At 40.8% G+C, this 20,976-nt stretch overlaps 1 long non-coding RNA gene across 1 annotated transcript; it reads right to left on the reverse strand.

Annotated features, from left to right (window-relative positions):
- Positions 1 to 9,106: 9,106 nt before the first annotated feature.
- LOC134486354 (uncharacterized) lies at positions 9,107 to 13,508 on the reverse strand. Its single transcript, XR_010065162.1, has 2 exons — positions 13,223 to 13,508; positions 9,107 to 9,350 (listed from the first exon to the last, which is right to left on the reverse strand). It is a non-coding gene; the product is annotated as an uncharacterized LOC134486354 (long non-coding RNA).
- Positions 13,509 to 20,976: the final 7,468 nt, after the last annotated feature.

The following is a 20,976-nucleotide window of genomic DNA, read 5'->3' on the forward strand; positions in this document are numbered from 1 at the left end:
CATAGGTGTGTGGGTTCATTTCTGGGTCTTCAATTCTGTTCCATTGGTCTATCTGTCTGTCTCTGTACCAATACCATGCAGTTTTTATCACTATTGCTCTGTAATACTGCTTGAGTTCAGGGACAGTGATTTCCCCTGAAGTCCTTTTATTGTTGAGAATAGTTTTAGCTATCCTGGGTCTTTTGTTATTCCAGATGAATTTGCAAATTGTTCTGTCTAACTCTTTGAAGAATTGGATTGGTATTTTGATGGGGATTGCATTGAATCTGTAGATCGCTTTTGGTAGAATGGCCATTTTTACTATATTAATCCTGCCAATCCATGAGCATGGGAGATCTTTCCATCTTCTGAGGTCTCCATCAATTTCTTTCTTCAGAGTCTTGAAGTTCTTATTGTACAGATCTTTTACTTGCTTGGTTAAAGTCACACCGAGGTACTTTATATTATTTGGGTCTATTATGAAGGGTGTCATTTCCCTAATTTCTTTCTCTGCTTGTTTCTCTTTTGTGTAGAGGAAGGCTACTGATTTATTTGAGTTAATTTTATACCCAGCCACTTTGCTGAAGTTGTTTATCAGCTTTAGTAGTTCTCTGGTGGAACTTTTGGGATCACTTAAATATACTATCATATCATCTGCAAATAGTGATATTTTGGCTTCTTCTTTTCCAATCTGTATCCCCTTGATCTCCTTTTGTTGTCTGATTGCTCTGTCTAGAACTTCAAGAACTATATTGAATAAGTAGGGAGAGAGTGGGCAGCCTTGTCTAGTCCCTGATTTTAGTGGGATTGCTTCAAGTTTCTCTCCATTTAGTTTAATGTTAGCAACTGGTTTGCTGGATATAGCTTTTACTATGTTTAGGTATGGGCCTTGAATTCCTATTCTTTCCAGGACTTTTATCATGAAACAGTGTTGAATTTTGTCAAATGCTTTCTCAGCATCTAATGAAATGATCATGTGGTTTTGTTCTTTCAGTTTGTTTATATAATGGATCACGTTGATGGTTTTCCATATATTAAACCATCCCTGCATGCCTGGGCTGAAGCCTACTTGATCATGGTGGATGATTGTTTTGATGTGCTCTTGGATTCGGTTTGCCAGAATTTTATTGAGTATTTTTGCGTCGATATTCATAAGGGAAATTGGTCTGAAGTTCTCTTTCTTTGTTGGGTCTTTGTGTGGTTTAGGTATAAGAGTAATTGTGGCTTCATAGAAGGAATTCGGTAGTGCTCCATCTGTTTCAATTTTGTGGAATAGTTTGGATAGTATTGGTATGAGGTCTTCTATGAAGGTCTGATAGAATTCTGCACTAAACCCGTCTGGACCTGGGCTCTTTTTGGTTGGGAGACCTATAATGACTGCTTCTATTTCCTTAGGAGTTATGGGGTTGTTTAACTGGTTTATCTGTTCCTGATTTAACTTCAGTACCTGGTATCTGTCTAGGAAATTGTCCATTTCCTGTAGATTTTCAAGTTTTGTTGAATATAGGCTTTTATAGTAAGATCTGACGATTTTTTGAATTTCCTCTGAATCTGTAGTTATGTCTCCCTTTTCATTTCTGATTTTGTTAATTTGGACACACTCTCTGTGTCCTCTTGTTAGTCTGGCTAAGGGTTTATCTGTCTTGTTGATTTTCTCAAAGAACCAACTTTTGGTTCTGTTGATTCTTTCTATGGTCCTTTTTGTTTCTACTTGGCTGATTTCAGCTCTGAGTTTGATTATTTCCTGCCTTCTACTCCTCCTGGGTGTATTTGCTTCTTTTTGTTCTAGAGCTTTTAGGTGTGCTGTCAAGCTGCTGACATATGCTCTCTCCTGTTTCTTTCTGCAGGCACTCAGAGCTATGAGTTTTCCTCTTACCACAGCTTTCATTGTGTCCTATAAGCTTGGGTATGTTGTACCTTCATTTTCATTAAATTCTAAGAAGTCTTTAATTTCTTTCTTTATTTCTTCCTTGCCCAGGTTATCATTGAGTAGAGCACTGTTCACCTTCCATGTATATGTGGGCGTTCTTCCCTTATTGTTTTAGGCCAGCTTTAGGCCGTGGTGGTCTGATAGCACGCATGGGATTATTTCTATCTTTTTGTACCTGTTGAGGCCCGTTTTTTGACCAATTATATGGTCAATTTTGGAGAAAGTACCATGAGGAGCTGAGAAGAATGTATAACCTTTTGCTTTAGGATAGAATGTTCTATAAATATCTGTTAAGTCCATTTGGTTCATAACTTCTCTTAGTCTGTCTATGTCTCTGTTTAATTTCTGTTTCCATGATCTGTCCATTGATGAGAGTGGGGTGTTGAAATCTCCTACTATTATTGTGTGAGGTGCAATGTGTGTTTTGATGTAAGGTTTCTTTTACGTATGTAGGTGCCCTTGTATTTGGGGCATAGATATTCAGGATTGAGAGTTAATCTTGGTGGATTTTTCCTTTGATGAATATGAAGTGTCCTTCCTTATCTTTTTTGATGACTTTTAGTTGATAATTGATTTTATTTGATATTAGAATGGCTACTCCAGCTTGCTTCTTCCGACCATTTGCTTGGAAAGTTGTTTTCCAGCCTTTCACTCTGAGGTAGTGTCTGTCTTTGTCTCTGAGGTGTGTTTCCTGTAGGCAGCAGAATGCAGGGTCCTCGTTGCGTATCCAGTTTTTTAATCTATGTCTTTTTTTGGGGAGTTGAGGCCATTGATGTTGAGAGATAGTAAGGAAAATGATTATTGCTTCCTGTTATATTCATATTTGGATGTGAGGTTATGTTTGTGTGCTTTTCTTCTCTTTGTTTTGTTGCCAAGACAATTAGTTTCTTGCTTTTTCTAGGGTGTAACTTAACTCCTTATGTTGGGCTTTACCATTTATTATCCTTTGTAGCGCTGGATTTGTAGAAAGATATTGTGTAAATTTGATTTTGTCATGGAATATCTTGGTTTCTCCATCTATGTTAATTGAGAGTTTTGCAGAATAGAGTAACCTGGGCTGGCATTTGTGCTCTCTTAGGGTCTGTATGACATCTGTCCAGGATCTTCTGGCTTTCATAGTCTCTGCCGAAAAGTCTGGTGTGATTCTGATAGGTCTGCCTTTATATGTTACTTGGCCTTTTTCCCTTACTGCTTTTAATATTCTTTCTTTATTTTGTGCATTTGGTGTTTTGACTATTATGTGATGGGAGGTGTTTCTTTTCTGGTCCAATCTATTTGGAGTTCTGTAGGCTTCTTGTATGCTTATGGGTATCTCTTTCTTTAGGTTAGGGAAGTTTTCTTCTATGATTTTGTTGAAGATATTTACTGGTCCTTTGAGCTGGGAGTCTTCACTCTCTTCTATACCTATTATCCTTAGGTTTGATCTTCTCATTGAGTCCTGGATTTCCTGTATGTTTTGGACCAGTAGCTTTTTCCGTTTTACATTATTTTTGACAGTTGAGTCGATGATTTCTATGGAATCTTCTGCTCCTGAGATTCTCTCTTCTATCTCTTGTATTCTGTTGGTGATGCTTGTATCTACGGCTCCTTGTCTATTCCTTTGGTTTTCTATATCCATGGTTGTTTCCATGTGTTCTTTCTTGATTGCTTCTATTTCCATTTTTAATTCCTTCAACTGTTTGATTGTGTTTTCCTGGAATTCTTTCAGGGATTTTTGTGATTCCTCTCTGTAGGCTTCTACTTGTTTATTTATGTTTTCCTGCATTTCTCTAAGGCAGTTCTTCATGTCTTTCTTGAAGTCCTCCAGCATCATGATCAAATATGATTTTGAAACTAGATCTTGCTTTTCTGGTGTGTTTGGATATTCTGTGTTTGCTTTGGTGGGAGAATTGGGCTCCGATGATGCCATGTAGTCTTGGTTTCTGTTGCTTGGGTTCCTGCGCTTGCCTCTCGCCATCAGATTATCTCTAGTGTTACTTTGTTCTGCTATTTCTGACCGTGGCTAGACTGTCCTATAAGCCTGTGTGTCAGGAGTGCTGTAGACCTGTTTTCCTGTTTTCTTTCAGCCAGTTATGGGAACAGAGTGTTCTGCTTTCAGGAGTGTAGTTTTTCCTATGTACAGGTCTTCAGTTGTTCCTGTGGGCCTGTGCCCTGAGTTCACCAGGCAGGTTGCTTGGAGCAGAAAAGTTGGTCTTACCTGTGGTCCCGAGGCTCAAGTTTGCTTGTAGGGTGTTGCTTATGAGCTCTCAGCGGGGGCAGCAACCAGGAGGACCGGCGCTGCCCACTCTGGGAGCCCCCATGCACCAGAGTCCCAGATGGCGTTTGGTGTTTTCCTCTGGAGTCAGAGATGTGGGCAGAGTGTAGTCTCTTCTGGTTTCCCAGGCGTGTCTCTCCCTGTTAGTTTTTTCATCTAATCGTACGGCTTGTTGCTTGTTCATTGAGTCGATGTAGAGGCCAGCCTCGGAGCTATCCCTTCTTGGACCCTACCTCCTACCTGTAGACTTGTGCTGCCTTTTCCCAGGTACCAGGCATGGGTCCATTTGACGGTGGCAAAACTAAAGGTGTGTGTGGCCTGTGACCTTAGTTCTAATTACACTGATTCTCCTGCATTGTTCATTCATGAACTGCCTGTTCTGGGAGGAGTCAGATGCCATGTCATGAGGACACACAAGAGCCCCAGGGAGGCTCCTCAGACAGCTCCGTTGATAAAGCAATACCCCCCAAAAAATGCCACAGGACTGGAGGATTTTCCTCCAAGCTAACCTTCTAATGCCTTGAGGTAAGATTTGATGGTCTCCCTTTAAGGCAGTAAGAAGTGATTCATTCCAACAAAAATATGAAAAGACATTGTTTTGCAATATTCCTTTTTTTTTTGCAAGGATATCTTCAAGAATATAGCTAACCTTTAAAACTAGCCTTCGTTCTGGAAAATTAGGAGTTGTATGGACTTTGTGTATCTGCAGCCAATTTCTAGAACTAGACCATGCTTCCTATAAATTACCAATGTTGACCTTTGACCTCCACCATTCTTTCGGCTCTGGCAGGTCTGCCATTAAGGAAAGACTGACAGCTCAGAAATGTCTTAGCAATTGTGGTGGTTTGTATAGGCTTGGCCCAGGGAGTGGCACTATTAGGAGGTGTGGACCTGTCGGGGTAGGTGTGGTCATGTTGGAGTAGGTGTGTCACTGAGGGCATGGGCTTTAAGACCCTTGTCCTAGCTGCTTGGAAACCAGTCTTCTGTTTGCCTTAGGAACAAGATGTAGAACTCTCAGCTCCTCATGCACCATGTCTGGGCACTGCCATGCTCCCGCCTTGATGATAATGGACTGAACCTCTGAACCTGTAAGCCAGCCCCAATTAAATGTTGTCCTTGTAAGAGTTGCCTTGGTCATGGTGTCTGTTCACAGCAGTGAAACCCTAAGACAGCAATGAAGACATAGAAGACAAGAGAGAATCCATGTCAGGCACACTGTGGACTAAATGGCTTATCAAAACCATAAAACAAAATTCATACTTATTTTTTTTTTGGTTCTTTTTTTCGGAGCTGGGGACCGAACCCAGGGCCTTGCGCTTCCTAGGCAAGCGCTCTACCACTGAGCTAAATCCCCAACCCCAAAATTCATACTTATAATTGCTTTTATATTTGTGCTGAAAATGTAACTCTTTTTACCAATAGTTTTCATTTCTCTTAATAAATAAATACGTAATGTTCATCACAGATATTGCATTGAGTCTATGTTTTATCATGATAGGATGTGAACATTTCTCTGATCGTCTTTAAACATTCTTTAAACATTATGTGTTCAGACATTTCAACACGTGTTGAAATAAAATTTAGTTCAACTACAAAGCAAAGTTACTAAATCTATGATATGTCATATATCGTGTATTTGTATTTTTATCTACTTCATTTAGACATTTCTGCTTCGTTACAATGACCCTAAATGAGAGATTGAGTCTCCACTTGACACTTCCCATGACTTATAAATGTGAGTTTGTTTCACAATCATCTGCGTGCTTACCTGAGATAGCCTGTCACGTGTTAATCCAAATATATAAACTGTATCCACAGACATTCATTTGTGCGGTGTACAAAGACACATTTTTCATATAAGAGACACGAGATAAATGAGATAAACAGTTAAGGCTGCGGAGTTCGGGAATTTAGGTTTTCAGATAACTTGCTCCTAATCGTATGTAGGGGTTCTGTCAGAATAGCTTTCAGTAGCCATGGTCATGGCAAACTTCTGTGTTTCTGGGAGCCTGAGTCACTACATTTGTGCAATGTCACAGGGTGCCTTAGGGACAGAGGTGACTACCCATTCAAACAGGGAAATTACACAGTAGTTTAATCAAATATGATTTTAATATTGTTTTACTCAGAATCAATGCAAATTATTGTTCCTTAAACAACAATGTTTTTTTTTTTTTTTTTTATTTCTCAGACTGCTCTTAGTTCCGGAGAAGGTAGGCTCACTTACAGAAGGCATTCTAGGGATGAGATTTCCAAGCAAATGAGCGACTACAATTGGCTGCACACTGGGAATGTTTAATAAGGTACCGTAGAAGTTCAAACCATGATCATTTTTCTGCCTTTCCAAGACTCCATTTTGAAACAAAACCCCAACCAGGAAGTTAGTCTTCTGGTGTCAGTGTTCCAGCGATAGGGTTGGTGAAGGAGTGGGAAACAGGGTGGTGAATCGCCTGGGAAAACCACAAGTCATTTAGAATACAAATTCTCACTACACAAACACACAGAGCAGCAGCAACCCTGGATGTTAGAGAAGGAAAAGAATTCAACTGCAGGGCCCTCCTCCAGTTCTGGGCTCTGAAAAATTACAACCTTTTAATTTTTAAATGCAAATGGAAGCTTACGTTTGTTCCCGTCCCCCAGATTATGCCTAAAATCTTTCTGGCCAGAGTGGGATCCCGTCAACACAACCTTTTTCCAGACTGCCCTCTTTTGGCATGAGCTCATCTTGAATTTGGTCGAATTTGTCCTCCAGTTAGTGATCAGCGACAGGTTGTGGGAACCCTAAGAAGGGTAGACTCCGTGTTCACACTGCAGCCTTTAACCCTCCACAGTTCACTCCGGAACCGCAGGCTGAGAACCTTGACTTGGACGTGTGAAGAGGAGAGAAGACACCCCACATGCTAGTTTCCAGAAAAGGTTTCAAGGCTGGTGCAACTAAGACATGTCAGAGGCTGCTCGAGGCTGCCCTTGCTGGTGCGGTGACTCCCACAGCATCTTTCGTCTTTCCTGGCCAGTGCGCTCAGCTTGCAGACACGGCTGGGGTCACCACTCCATGTAATCCAACTCAGCTGTGGAAGACCGCCCCTGGAAATGCACTTGAAATTACATCTCCCCTCTGGGTTTATTGTCCTATTGATACTTGAGTTGTTCTGAGGATATGACTGGCTCCCTTCCTTGCCCCGAGTGGGGCATCTGTGGTAACTTAATGCCCTGCGCCCCCAGGAGAGTAGTGTGAGGGTAAGCTTCACAGTCTCTTTTTTTTTTTTTTTTTTTTTCCCCGGAGCTGGGGACCGAACCCAGGGCCTTGCGCTTGCTAGGCAAGCGCGTGAGGGTAAGCTTCAAACAATCACTACTTAGCCTCTCCCGCTGTACGTGTTTTGCTAATCCCTAATGGGTTTCTCTTGGGAATGGATCCCTTCTTCAGGCTTCACTTCTAAAGAAGCAACCCAAACTTAAGGAATTTAATACAGACTGTCCCAGGTCTGGAGAAGGTGGTGTGGCTGCTCTGGAGATGATCTGGTTTGAACTGGGTCAGATGAGGCCTGTTCTAATCCTTCTTAGAGCAGATCGGAGATCCACCCATGGCCTAGAAATAAGCCATCTAGGCCAGGAAGCTGTGAGGATATCCCATCCTTAGGTTCCCTGCAGCCTGACTTAACTGTGTCTACAGACTCTACTCAAGTTCAAGTTTCCAAATGTATTAACAGTGTGGGTGGTAGAAGACTGCCTTCAGAGAGACATCTTGTCTTGCTTGTTTTCCTTCCTGACTCTTAAGTTCCAGGAGAATAGTTACAGGTCTAACATACATAATGGGAAACGAAACTGAAACTTCTCATAGTCCCTCAGAGGATTGCTGCTGGATGGCTGAGTCAGAACACACACTGGACGGCAGGCTTGAGGCAAGCCGCGTGTAGCCCAGAATTCTGTGCTAAGGAGTCTGGACTTCCTTCTCTGAGAATCAGGAAATGGAGCCAGACATTGACCCTTGCTGCCTCAATCCTGGAGACGCTACTTTCTTTTCAGGACCAACTTATCTTTCTTGATCTATCAAGATGCCAACCAGCCAGGGCAGGCTGTACGCGTGACTAGAGAAGTAGTCCTCTAAGGTAGAAAGCAAGCGAAATGTTACTTCGAACACTGACCCACAACAGTGACTTCTAAGTGTGCTTAACCCGTGGCGGCCTTGGGTTTTCAGTGGATGGAGTAGGGGGGTCTCGTGACACAAAGCAAATGGATGGAATTGTCTGAGCGGATGACCATTCTAACACAAGCAACACCTTGTTCCTTTGTGCATATCTGACCTGGGACGGGAGGACAATAATTAAACCACTATTCGATTTGTGAACTAAATCAAACAGGGTATTATTGTTGACCTGAACACAGGAAAAGTTCTAACCCACAGTTAAGAATGTGGGAAAGGATCTACATGACAGTTGGAAGAGCTGGTCACTCTGGCATCAGTCTAGTCCAGACAGGTTTCCGACCAATGGCGACAGGCCATACTGCCACCTCTCGTGAGAATGATGGTGGCCCTGCTTCAGCATAGGGGCGGTTGCTTTAGTAACGTTTTAGCGCCATTTCACAGGCATGTGGGCCACACAGCAGCTCTTCTCCAGCAGGTCTCAGACTCCCAGCCACAGAAAGACAATTTATGCTCATGAACTTAAATTGTTACCAAGGGAAAAAAAAAAAACAACCCTATGACAAACCCTATGGCTTAAAGTTCATCCTGTTACCAGAACCTGCGTGGCTTAGGCCCCAAGCTTTGACATTTCCAAACATAGCAGTTTTCAGAATCTGTTTTCCTAGTCTTAGACAGGAGGAACACAGCAACACAGGTGGGGTTAGGTGGATGTGGTTGGCCACGGCACAATACTGTTTCAGTCCCAGCCTTGAGTGCACAGACTTACAATGTGCTAGGCAAGTGCTCAACCAGAGAATCTCGCTTCAATTTTTATTTTTACTTTCAGACAGTCTTACTGGCGATGACTTAGGGATGCATAAATGGAAATGCTACCATAAATCTTAGAGAGTCCAGAGGGAACCTCGTCATCTGATACCGGGAGTGTCAGAATCTCCTGGGGATTTTAGTCTTGTTGTTTGAAAGCAGACTCCAGCGGAAACTTAGTAATAATTTGTTGCAGTGAAGACAAAACAAAGCGGGCAAGCCGTCAATTCCACAGCTGTCTAGAGGAGAGAGAGAAACTGTCATGCTGTTTCTGATAAGCAGGTGGCAGGCAGGCAGTGGTAGGGAGCCGGTTTTGAGTAAGGAAGCACAGGGCGCCAGGAAAAAGCATACTTAGGGTCTATCTGGCATCCAGAAGAAAAAATAGAAGAGAAGTAAAGAAGAAGAACTAAGGGGCTGGAGAGATGGCTCAGCGGTTAAGAGCACCCGACTGCTCTTCCAGAGGTTATTATGAGTTCAATTCCCAGCAACCACATGGTGGCTCACAACCATCTGTAAAGAGTTCCAATGCCCTCTTCTGGTGTATCTGAAGACAGCTACAGTGTACTTATATATAATAAATAAATAAATCTTTAAAAAAAAAAAAGAAGAACTAAGTGTTTCTGAAGTGGGAGTCAGAAGGGCAAACAGACCCAGGTAACCTCATGACCACTTGTCAGGACTGCATTTCGAGGTAGGGGTAGGGACAGGAATTCTGGGAAGGAAAGAACATCATTTTAAAGTGGATCCCATTTCCTAAGAATGTCCACTTAAGCCAAGGCCATAACCTGCCCAACTGGATTAACTCTTAAGGGAAGAGACATGACTCCATCTAGGAATAAAATCCATTCTTTACTATAACGCCAAGCTCCTCATGTCGGCCTTGAACTGTCTGTGTAGTCCAAGCGAACCTTGGACTTGTGATCCCCCTGCCTCAGCCTCCTGAGGGGTTAGGATTACAGGGTTACACTGCTGTGCCTAGCACCATAAGACTGATTTTTGAATTTTATCTTATGTCTATGAGCATCCTGTGTTTCCTACACATCTGTAAATGTAGTGCTCACAGGGGTCAGGGGACTGTGGGATCCCCTGGAACTGAAATTGTGAGCTGGCACATGGGGACTAGGAACCAAACCAAGGTCCTTTACAAGAGCAGTAGGTGCTTTTAGCCACTAAGCCATTTCTCCAGCCCCCACGGGAGTAATATTAATGTACAAGATAATAGATTTCATTGAGATTTTCATCTATAATTTGAATGCATCTTCTCCATTACTTCTCTTGTCAGAACTCCCTTTCCTGCAGATTCTTCCCAGACCATTCCCTTTTACCTTTATGTCTTTTTAATATCCCTGAATGTGTTGGTTTGAAGGAAAATGGCGCCCAACAGATTGTATATTTGAATGCTTGGTTCCAAGTTGGTGGAACTCTTTGGGAAGGATTAGGAGGTGTGGCCTTATTGGAAGGGGCATGTCATTAGGGGTGGGCCTTGAGGTTTCAAAAGTCCACACCCTTCCCAGTTTGTTCTCTTCCAATCTCTGGCTTGTGCTTGTGGATCAAATGTGAGTTCTCTGCTACTGCTCCAGTGCCATGCCTGCCTTCTGGCTGCCATGTGGGTCCAAGACTCTAACCCTCTGGAACTGTGATGCCCAGAGCAAGTGCTTTCTTTTATAAGTTGCCTTGGTCATGGTGTTTGTCATGGCAATATAAAAGTAACTAAGACACCGGGCTCAATATATTACAGAAAATATACATTCGTTTTTCTGAGACTTGCTTATTTCACTTTAATTGTGTATGTATGTGTATGTTTATCTGCATGTAGCTATGTACAGATGTGGGAATCTAGAATCTTAGAATCCAGAGAGGGCACAGATGCCCTGTAGCTTCCATGTAGGTAGAAACTTGGATCCTCTACAACTGATCACTCTTAACCACTGCGCTACCTCTCTAGCCCCAATTCTGTTTTTCTTTATGACTGAATAAAATTCCGTTTTAACCATATACCCCATTTTCTTTATCCTTCATCCAGCTCTGAGCTCTTAGTCTGCTCTCCTAAATCAACTGTTGGAAATACTTCTGTAATAAATTTGTAATAAATTCTGCAACAAATTTGGGTTTGCGATTATCTCTATCATACGTTGACTTGAATTTGGGGTGGGGGTCATATTCAGGATTGGTATGGATGATAAGGCAGTTCGGTTTTTAGTTTTTTGAGAAATTTTGATTCTGATTTCCTTTCCCCCCATGACCTCATCAGAATTTTTCATGATGATGGCCACTCTGACTGATGAAATGGAACCTCTACATGGTTTTGATTTATGCTTTCCTGATGGTTAAAGATGGCAACTATGTAGCCATTTCCTTCAGATTGAATCATTCTGGACATGAGTGGACAAGTCATAAGACTCAATAGCTAAGGAAACTCATGAGACTCAGGAAGCTCGTGAAACTAGGCTCAAGTTCCCAGACTCACTGGATCCCCTACTGGAGTTTTTCTTAGCAATATATATTTGCTAGAGGACAAGAGACTGATAATGGAGCTGCCTGGAGATTTGGCCAGAAATTCCAAGGATGTAGCTTTCCTGATTCTTTACCCACATTAGGGTGGGTCTTTATTCAGTTGCTCCAAAGTCATTCCATGTTCTTTATAACCCCAATGAACTCTGCAGTTTACCAAGTTAGACTTGAGTAGAATGGTTTCTACTCGAGAAACTGTCATGGATCTGTCATGGATATGGGTAAGTAGATATTTGTTCATGACTCTTCAGAAATTCACACAACGCTGATGAACATGTTTTCAAGTACTTCTTGGTATTTGTACTTCTTTTGAAAGCTGCATCCAGTTGGGCGGTGGTGGTGGTATACACCTTTATGTCATCCAGCACTCTGGAGACAGAGGCAGTCAGATCTCTGAGTTCAATGCCAGCCTGGACTACAGAGTGAGTGCCTCCCTCCCTGTCTTGAAAACACAAACACAAAGTAACGATGATGATGATGGTGGTGGTGATGATGATGGTGGTGGTGATGAGGGTGGTGGTGGTGATGGTGGTGGTGGTGATGATGATGATGGTGATGATGGTGGTGGTGATGATGGTGGTGGTGGTGATGGTGGTGGTGGTGATGGTGGTGGTGATGATGGTGGTGGTGGTGATGGTGGTGATGGTGATGATGGTGGTGGTGATGATGGTGGTGGTGGTGATGGTGGTGGTAGTGATGATGGTGGTAGTGATGATGATGGTGGTAGTGATGATGATGGTGGTGGTGATATAAAGTTGTATCTGACTCATTCCTTTATTGGTTGGATTGTTTGGCATTTAAGTTTTTAGCTCCTTATACACTCTGACTATGAATTACCTGGGAGATTAATGGATGACAAGGATTTTTTCCCCTCTCTATACAGTGCCCCTTCAGTCTACTGTTTAAGTTCCTGTACAATTTCTTTTTGGTGCATGTTTATGTGTGTGATGTATGTATGCATGGGGTGGCCTGTGCATGGAGTGTGGGGGTACACCTGCTTATGAACACACATGGGAGGACAGTAGGATGTTGGCTGCCTTCTCTTGTATTCTGCTTTTAGGGGAAGGCTCTCTGTGAACTGGAAGCTATTGGGATAATCCCTTGGGCCCTGTGTAAAGGTTGTCTTTGTATTTTCCAAATGTTGACTTCTGTGCAGGCAGAGTGCCAAGCACTGACTGGACTTTGGTATTGTTATTTTTATGAAGCATCTCCTGCCTCGGTGTTTTGTAAACATTCTTCTCCATCACCTTCTGATTGGCTTTAAAAAGAGTCGATGGGGCTGGAGAGATGGCTCAGTGGTTAAGAGCACTGACTATTCTTCCAGAGGTCCTGAGTTCAAATCCCAGCAACCACACGATGGCTCACAACCATCTGTAATGAGATCTGATGCCCTCTCCTGGTGTGTCTGAAGATAGCTACAGTGTACTCACACACATAAAATAAATAAATCTTTTTTTTTTTTCGGAGCTGGGGACCGAACCCAGGGCCTTGTGCTCTACCACTGAGCTAAATCCCCAACCCCATAAATCTTTTTTAAAAGAGTTGATGGGCAATAGCAGGAAATGAAAAGTGGGGCTCCAGGACAGAGACATGAACTCACAATCAGGAGGGTGAGACTTGCCAGCCAGCCACAGAGGAAGTCAGAAGTATGGCAGAAGTATGGGGACCGAATTCGAGGTAACAGGCAATATTGCAAGGATAGATTACTATCCCCACTGCTTCCTGCTTCCGCTTTGGATGCAGTAAGGCTTGATGCATATCAGATAAAGTGACTGCCTTTAACCTGAAGACAAAGATTGATAAGGGGTTATTAAGTTATACAAGCTAGTTGGGGACAAGGCTAAATAGTAAATCCTAAGCATTTATAAATAAATATGTCTCTGGGTCATTAATGGGAGGCTGGCAGGACCAGACAGTCTGGTAATAGGAAGCTTGACACTTCCACAAGGTTGGGTAGACCATGGGATCTGCCACACCTCCTAATGCTGGCATCCCAGAGGTGTGTAACACACCTGGCTTAAAAAAGGAAAAACCAAACAAAAAACAAACAAATAAGAGAGAGAGAGAGGGGAAGAAGAAGGAGGAGGAGGAGGAGGAGAAGGAGGAGGAGGAGGAAAGGAAGGAAGGGAGGAAGGAAGGAAGAAAGAAAGAAGGAAGGAAGGAAGGAAGGAAGGAAAGAAAGAAAGAAAGAAAGAAAGAAAGAAAGAAAGAAAGAAAAGAAAAGAAAGAAAAGAAAAGAAAGAAAGAAACCACCTAAACCTTGAGTGCTAGAGATTTAGACGTAGGTCCTCACGTTTACAAAGCGAGTGTTTTCGGCCCTGGAGTTACCTCCCAAGCCTGCTGTGCAGTCTTTTCATCTCTTGCCCATTTGTCAACGCTTGCTGTTGTTTTCTATTCAGAAAGTCCTTGCCCTATCTAGATCTCGGAGTGTTTCCCCTAGATTTTTCACTGGAGTTTCAAACGTTCAAGTCTGACTTATTTCTGTACCAGGCGTGAGATGGATCTAGCGTCACTCTTCTCCGCGGCATACTGCTTTCCCCATAGCGATTGTCAAAGAGGCCATCTTCTGCTGCACATCGGTTGGAGCCTCCGTCTAAAACCAGATGGCTGTAGCTTCATGTGTTCATTTCTGTGTCCGCTATTTGATAGATCTGTACATCTGGTTTTGTGCCACTATCACGCTATTTGTGTCTGCTACTCTGTCTATAAATAAAGATAAAGCCTTAGGATCTCTGCAAAAGAGATGTGAGCTCCACGCGCTGGGTTTGTTGTGTCTAATTGTCTCCTTTAGCCCCACTGCTTCCTGCTTCCTGCTTCCGCTTTGGATGCAGTATGGCTTGACGCATGTCAGATAAAGTGACCGCCTTTAACCTGGAGACAAAGATTGATAAGGGGAGACTGAGTGCCTTAGACTTGGGAATGAGAATGAGATTAAAGAGAACAGTTTTAAAGAAGGACGCTATCTCTTAAAGGAGAGGAGAGAAGAAGGAAAGGCATAGTGGTTGGGGTTTAAATCTCGGCTCGCGTCCAGACAGACCACACCAAGCTAACATGGTTCCACGTGGAAAGGTTTAATGAGAGAAGAAGAGTAGAAGAGGAGAGGAATTAGCGGGGAGGGGAATGGGGAGAAAAAGGGACCGGGACAAAGGGGAAGAGGGCAAGAGGGCAAGAGAGCAAGAAGAGAAAAGCAAAGAGCAAGGAGGGAGAGGAGGGGGCAAGCAGCCCCCTTTATAGCCAGGCACAGCTGGCTGTTGCCAGGCAACTGTGGGGCGGAGCTTACCTGGCTGTTGCCAGGTAGTTCTGGGGGTGGAGCTTAGTCAGAATACCAACAATAGGAATGTTGGGATAGGCATAACAACGTGGGGGATTCGTGTTGGATAATTTGAGCTTCTTAGTATGAAGCACGACCTTCCACTGAGGGTCACCAGAGAGTGTGACTCTAGGAGACTTACAGTGGTCAAGTACAGTATACCAGGGACTGTGCAGAATGACACCATCCCACCAAAGGGCCTGCTGTTTTCTGATGGATCACAACAGCCCGTGGCGCGTATATGTGTGTGTTGTACTTTATGCCACCCAATATATAAAGTATTCACTCATTTGTTTCCAACTAACATGTAGAGAATTTGAGGAAACGTGAATCAAAATTGTGGTATTTTTATTGCTTTAGTCCAGAAGGGAAGCTTGAGGAAGTGGAAAAGTCATTAAAATTATATGAATTCAGCTTATTATGCAACAAAAGTCAGGTAACTATTTCTTTAAATAGTTTAGCAGGGCCTTCCTTATCACAGAGGCACATTGATGCTACCCATTTTACTGAAACACTTAAAACAGCATATGCATTGACAGGTTAGCATTTTACATAAGATCGCATTGCCCTTATGTTTTGGGATTATTATGTGTGAAATCATACCTACCATTACTAGAAAGCAAAAGCATTTTAGAACATCAGATTTTATTTTAATAGTATTTTAGCAGGAGCTTTTTCCAGACACTGTCTACAATGCATTGCTTCATTCCACAAAGAATTTTAATACTAAAGAAATTCAACTCAGCCAGGCAGTGGTGGCACATGCCTTTAATCCCAGTACCCAGGAGGCAGAGGTAGGTAGACCTCTTGAGTTTGAAGCCAGACTTCCAGAGCGAGTTCCAGGACAGCCGGGGTTACACAGAAAAGAGAGAGAGAGAGAGAGAGAGAGAGAGAGAGAGAGAGAGAGAGAGAGAGATAGTACATAAACAAAAAACAGAAAGAAGGTCAACTCAATTGATTGCATTTATTTTCATGTTCTTGCTGCTACAAGAAATATGCTTTCAATGTTGGTTCTAATTCAATTCAAAATGTGCATTCTTTGAGAACTAAACGCAGCAAAGCAGACAATGGGCAACACTACACACAGGAAACACAGTATAATAAGACAGAGGATGGGGGACACTGCATGCAGAAAACACATCATAATAAAAATGGCACAGGAATTAAATCTTGAATGTATTTATCGGTGCCAGGGATTAAATTGAGGGCTTTGGTCAGCTAAGTACCTTTTCTTACCACCATCCCACCAAATCCTGAAAATGTTGCTATCTATGCACACTTCAGGCTCTATTTATTCAATTATTATGGCAAGTAAAAAAAAACTAACAGATGAAGTCCCCCAAAAGCAAAAATTAAGTGAAAAAATAAATAAGTTTGACCTAAAATGAAAGTTATATGAAAAGATGATAGAAATAATTCATTGCAGAGAAAATAAAAATGAAAATGGGGAAGGAGAAAAACGAGTTGCCTAGGATAAAAAATATTGGCCAAGGGGTATAAATCGATAGCTAAGATGCAAATGCTGAGGGACAAATGTATCAATGAAAGTTTCTCAGCATGGGTAGTAATATTTTATTGATTCAAGTATTTTGATTACAATGCATAGTTATGTGCAAACACAGCATCATTTCAGAGGCTCCCACACTCTGTGGGCACAACGGATCGCTCCTGAAGATGTAATGTAGTTCCAGACGTCTGGGCAGCATGGTAGCCCACGGGAGTGTGTGCTGTTGTGTCCACAGCTCTCCCAGGTTGGATGTCAGTGTTCTTGGTGGCAGTGAGAGTCCTGTTGGCACAGCAATCAAGCTGTTCTGGTGAATTTATTTTTACAACGTATTCCCTTTCGAGACCAGTTGATTAATTATGGTGATGAAGTGACCTCCATACAGCCAAGGCTATTTACTGTAAAGTGACAATGGAAGACTGTTGTTGTAAAAATATAAAAATAAAAAAGTATAGTTGTCTTTTACCTCGCTTGGTCCGCACCGCAGTGCCCCAAGATATCTGCTAGATATCTTGGCGGAAACACAGCTCAGCCGCACACTTTCCTACACTCAAACCCTCACATAAAAGAACACACAACACAGTAATCTTAGATCCAATTGGTAAGATATAATTGCCCACTTAAACATACAAAGCCCAGTACCATCCATCCCTTGAGAACATTAATAACAACCTGGAAATACACAGAGCAGAATCTTAACATCACCAGCCATGGCTTCTCCCCTCTTTCCGTCTCCCTTTCTCCTCCTCTCTCCCTTAGTCTCCTCCTCTTCCTTCAAACTTCTATCCCTCCCATCCTTCCTTCTCCTCCAATGACAGGCCTCCTTCTATCCTGTACCTGCCTCACCTGTGACATCATCCTACAGAAGACCTCACAGCTGTGTGAACTAAATTCAATTTTGCCCACTAGTTTCCAGCAAAAGGGAAGACACAGAAAATACTTGTAATCTTCAGGTACTCTGTTGGTGGTGGTGGGATGTGATGGAGTCTGCGACTGCATGGCCAAAAGCTGCTTACTTTTGGCAATTTAACTCTTTCTTTAATTCTTTGCTATTCTATAGCCAAAAGTCACTGGATTCTGGCAATTTAACTCCTACTGATAACAGCAGGGGATAAAAAAAGGGTTAGTTAGTTACCTGGGCTCTTTTCTGTCTAGCTCAAGGGCCCCTCACTGGTCAGGCAAGAGGCTCAATCAGAAGATGTGCACACACACACACACACACACACACACACACACACACACACACACTGACCTGGCCCAACCATCTGTCTCATCACAAGTGCACTTGCATACTTATATACATATACATATACCCACATACATATGTATGGACATACATATAGACAGACACACACACACACACACACACACACACACACACACACACACACACACACACATACACATGGTGTATGGAGCAGAGCCCCAAAAGCCATACTTTGTTTCTTCTCTCTGGTAATTTATACCTTCTTGGACGAAAGTTCTTTATAAAATTGCTTTTCAGTCGGTCCCCAGCTCCGAAAAAAAGAACCAAAAAAAAAAAAATTGCTTTTCAGATAAAATGTTTTGTAAAAGGGGAATTACGGAAGGTTGTTGACAGTAAGTTCAAAGCAGTGTTTCATTTCATAAGCTCATTACAAGTTCAAAGCAACAGTTTCACATGGCCTTGCTATCTCATTCCTGATTAAGTTTCCTCAAAGTTATACTTGAATAACTTTGTTACAAAGTTGTTTGAATAGCAAAGTTACAGTGTCAGATGTGAGAAGTTGAGTAAAAGGATTTTACAGCAGAGCGACTTTTTTATTATAATGACCATCATGTAACAACACATGCTCTTTGTATTTATGAGCAATGAATTTATTTCATTTATTTATAAATAATATATTTGTCATTTATGTATATTAATAATTTTATTCATTAGTAATTTGTTAATAATTAATAAACAATTTACTGATTATGTTTTCTTATCTATATTAATATTTAAGATATTATAATTATATATGATATATAATTAATTATATGACTATAAAATTAATTATACATTAGAGTTTAAAGTTATATATTATATATTACTATATATTATATATAGTTATATAGTGACCTACTTATATTATTATTATATATCGTATATTGTATCTGTTTATTATATCATACGTTGTATATCATACCATATATCATATATTATACATAGAAGAGTTAGGGAAGGATTGAAGGAACTGAAGAGGATGGCAATCTTCCCATAAGAAGACCAACAGTGTTAACTAACCTGAACCTCTGAGAGTTCCCAAAGACTAAACCACCAACCAAAGAACATACAACATACATCAGCTTGTCTGAGGCCTCCAGCACACATATATCAGAGGATGCATGTAATACCGTACAGACTTGATGCCCCAAGTAAAGGAAATGTCATGGGGGTGTGGGGAAGCTCTCAGAAGCAAAGTGGAGGGGGAACTGGGAGGAGGGGCAACATTTGGGATATAAATAAAATAATTAATTTAAAAATAAAGAAATATGTATTATGTATATATTGTAGATAACATATGTGTATAATATATATTATATAACATAATATAATGCATATTATATATGACATGTTATATATCATATTACATATTAAATGCATTGTAATAATAATAGAATGTATGATATATTATAATATAATGTGTTATAATGTATAATGTACAATTATACATTATATTATAATATTACAATAAATTATATAAATTATACATTTTATATTATATATTATACATTATACTACCATATTATATAATATGCTATAATATCTAAATATATATTTATATTTTTATAATATGTTATACTTAATAATATATGTGTGACATATGTGATTACTATATAATAATATAGATATAATATATTTTAATATGATTGTATATAATTATATAATATAATACTTTCTAGAATAATATAGATATTATATACTATGAAATAATATAATGATATAATATAACATATTATATTAAATATATAATTGTACATAATATAATTAATTATTAATATAACAATTATACAATACTATATAATATAATTAAGATATTATAATTAAGATTAATATTAATTAATAATATAAATATAATGTTTATAATTAATATATATTGTAATGATTATTATAAAATTATATAGTATTATATAATTGTTATATTATACATTATCTATTATATATTGATTATATAAACATAACATATGAATATAATGCATTATATATAATGTAATTATAATTACATATCATATCCTTGATATTATGCATAATATTCTATTGATATTATAAAAAACTACAGATATTATAAGTACATTTATAAATATGATAGATTAGGATAAGTATATAATGTATAATAGATGATTATAATAAGTAAATTTATTGATAATATTAATAATAAATTCAGATAACTAATACTTTACTAATAAAAATTATGCATATTAGTAAATCATTTATTAATTTCTTCTGGCTTATTTACAATTAGATATTCAATATTCGTTTCCCAAGATATTCAAAATTCACTCGTGGAATTTTTATTAAAGTTGAGAGAAATCATGCTACCTTTAAAGAACACTAGTCAGAATCAGTTGGCCTAAGCTTTCTTTTATGACCCTAAGTAAAATATTTAATAATAATAAAAGGAGGATGTAGGGAGCCGTATTGGATTTGGGCCTGGCCGCTTTGTGACTGTATGGCCACAGTTACTCAGCCCTAAGATGACTGCCATAAAGTCTTGAGATGTAGAACTAGAGTTTCATAAAGGTTACTCATTGTCAGAGCCCGAATGTGCAGAACTAGAGTTTCATAAAGGTTGCTCATTGTCAGAGTCGATGTGCAGGGCCGGACGTGCCTGAGGGAGAGCCAGACATAGGACTTGCCAAACCAGCTATCAGCCCCAAGGACACTGACCATCCGTAGCCACGCCCTCCCCTTCCTTCACCCCCCTGAGTGAGATGAGTCACCCTACCTGCCTGCCGAGCTGCTGGAGAGCACGTACTCCTTGCTGATGTAATTTCGCGCCGAAAGTAACTGTGCACCTTTTGAATTGACCAATCATATGCAACCTCGTGAATGCCCCTAACCTCCCCTATATAAACCCCCGAGTTTGGAAGCTCGGGGTCGATTCCTCTGTCTCCTGTGTGGGATACGTATCGACCCGGGATCCCGCTAATAAAGCTACCTCTTGCTGTTACATCAAGATGGCTACTCGTGATTCCTGAGGGCACCCCACCCCGCGATCGGAGCGAGAGACGCGGTTCCCCGTTTTGGGGTACGCTCTTTCAGAGATTGTTGGACAAAAGCCTCTCCCATGAATTTAAGGCACAAGAAGATAACAATCACGGAATGCTTTCAGCCCGAACAAGACCCTTCTGGGTCTCTTGCAGGGTTTGACCCCTGCTGAGCCCTGCTGAGGCATGTGGAAGCCTTTTGTTCCTAACAAAAGAGCTGTCTGGCCTGGTACACACACCTGGGTGGTGGTCAATTCGTTTCTGACTTTTGTCTTCTCGGTCTTTGTCTTTGAGATTTAGGCTGGTCTTC

Source organism: Rattus norvegicus, chromosome 3, assembly GCF_036323735.1.
Source record: "Rattus norvegicus strain BN/NHsdMcwi chromosome 3, GRCr8, whole genome shotgun sequence".
NCBI classification, from domain to species: domain Eukaryota; kingdom Metazoa; phylum Chordata; class Mammalia; order Rodentia; family Muridae; genus Rattus; species Rattus norvegicus.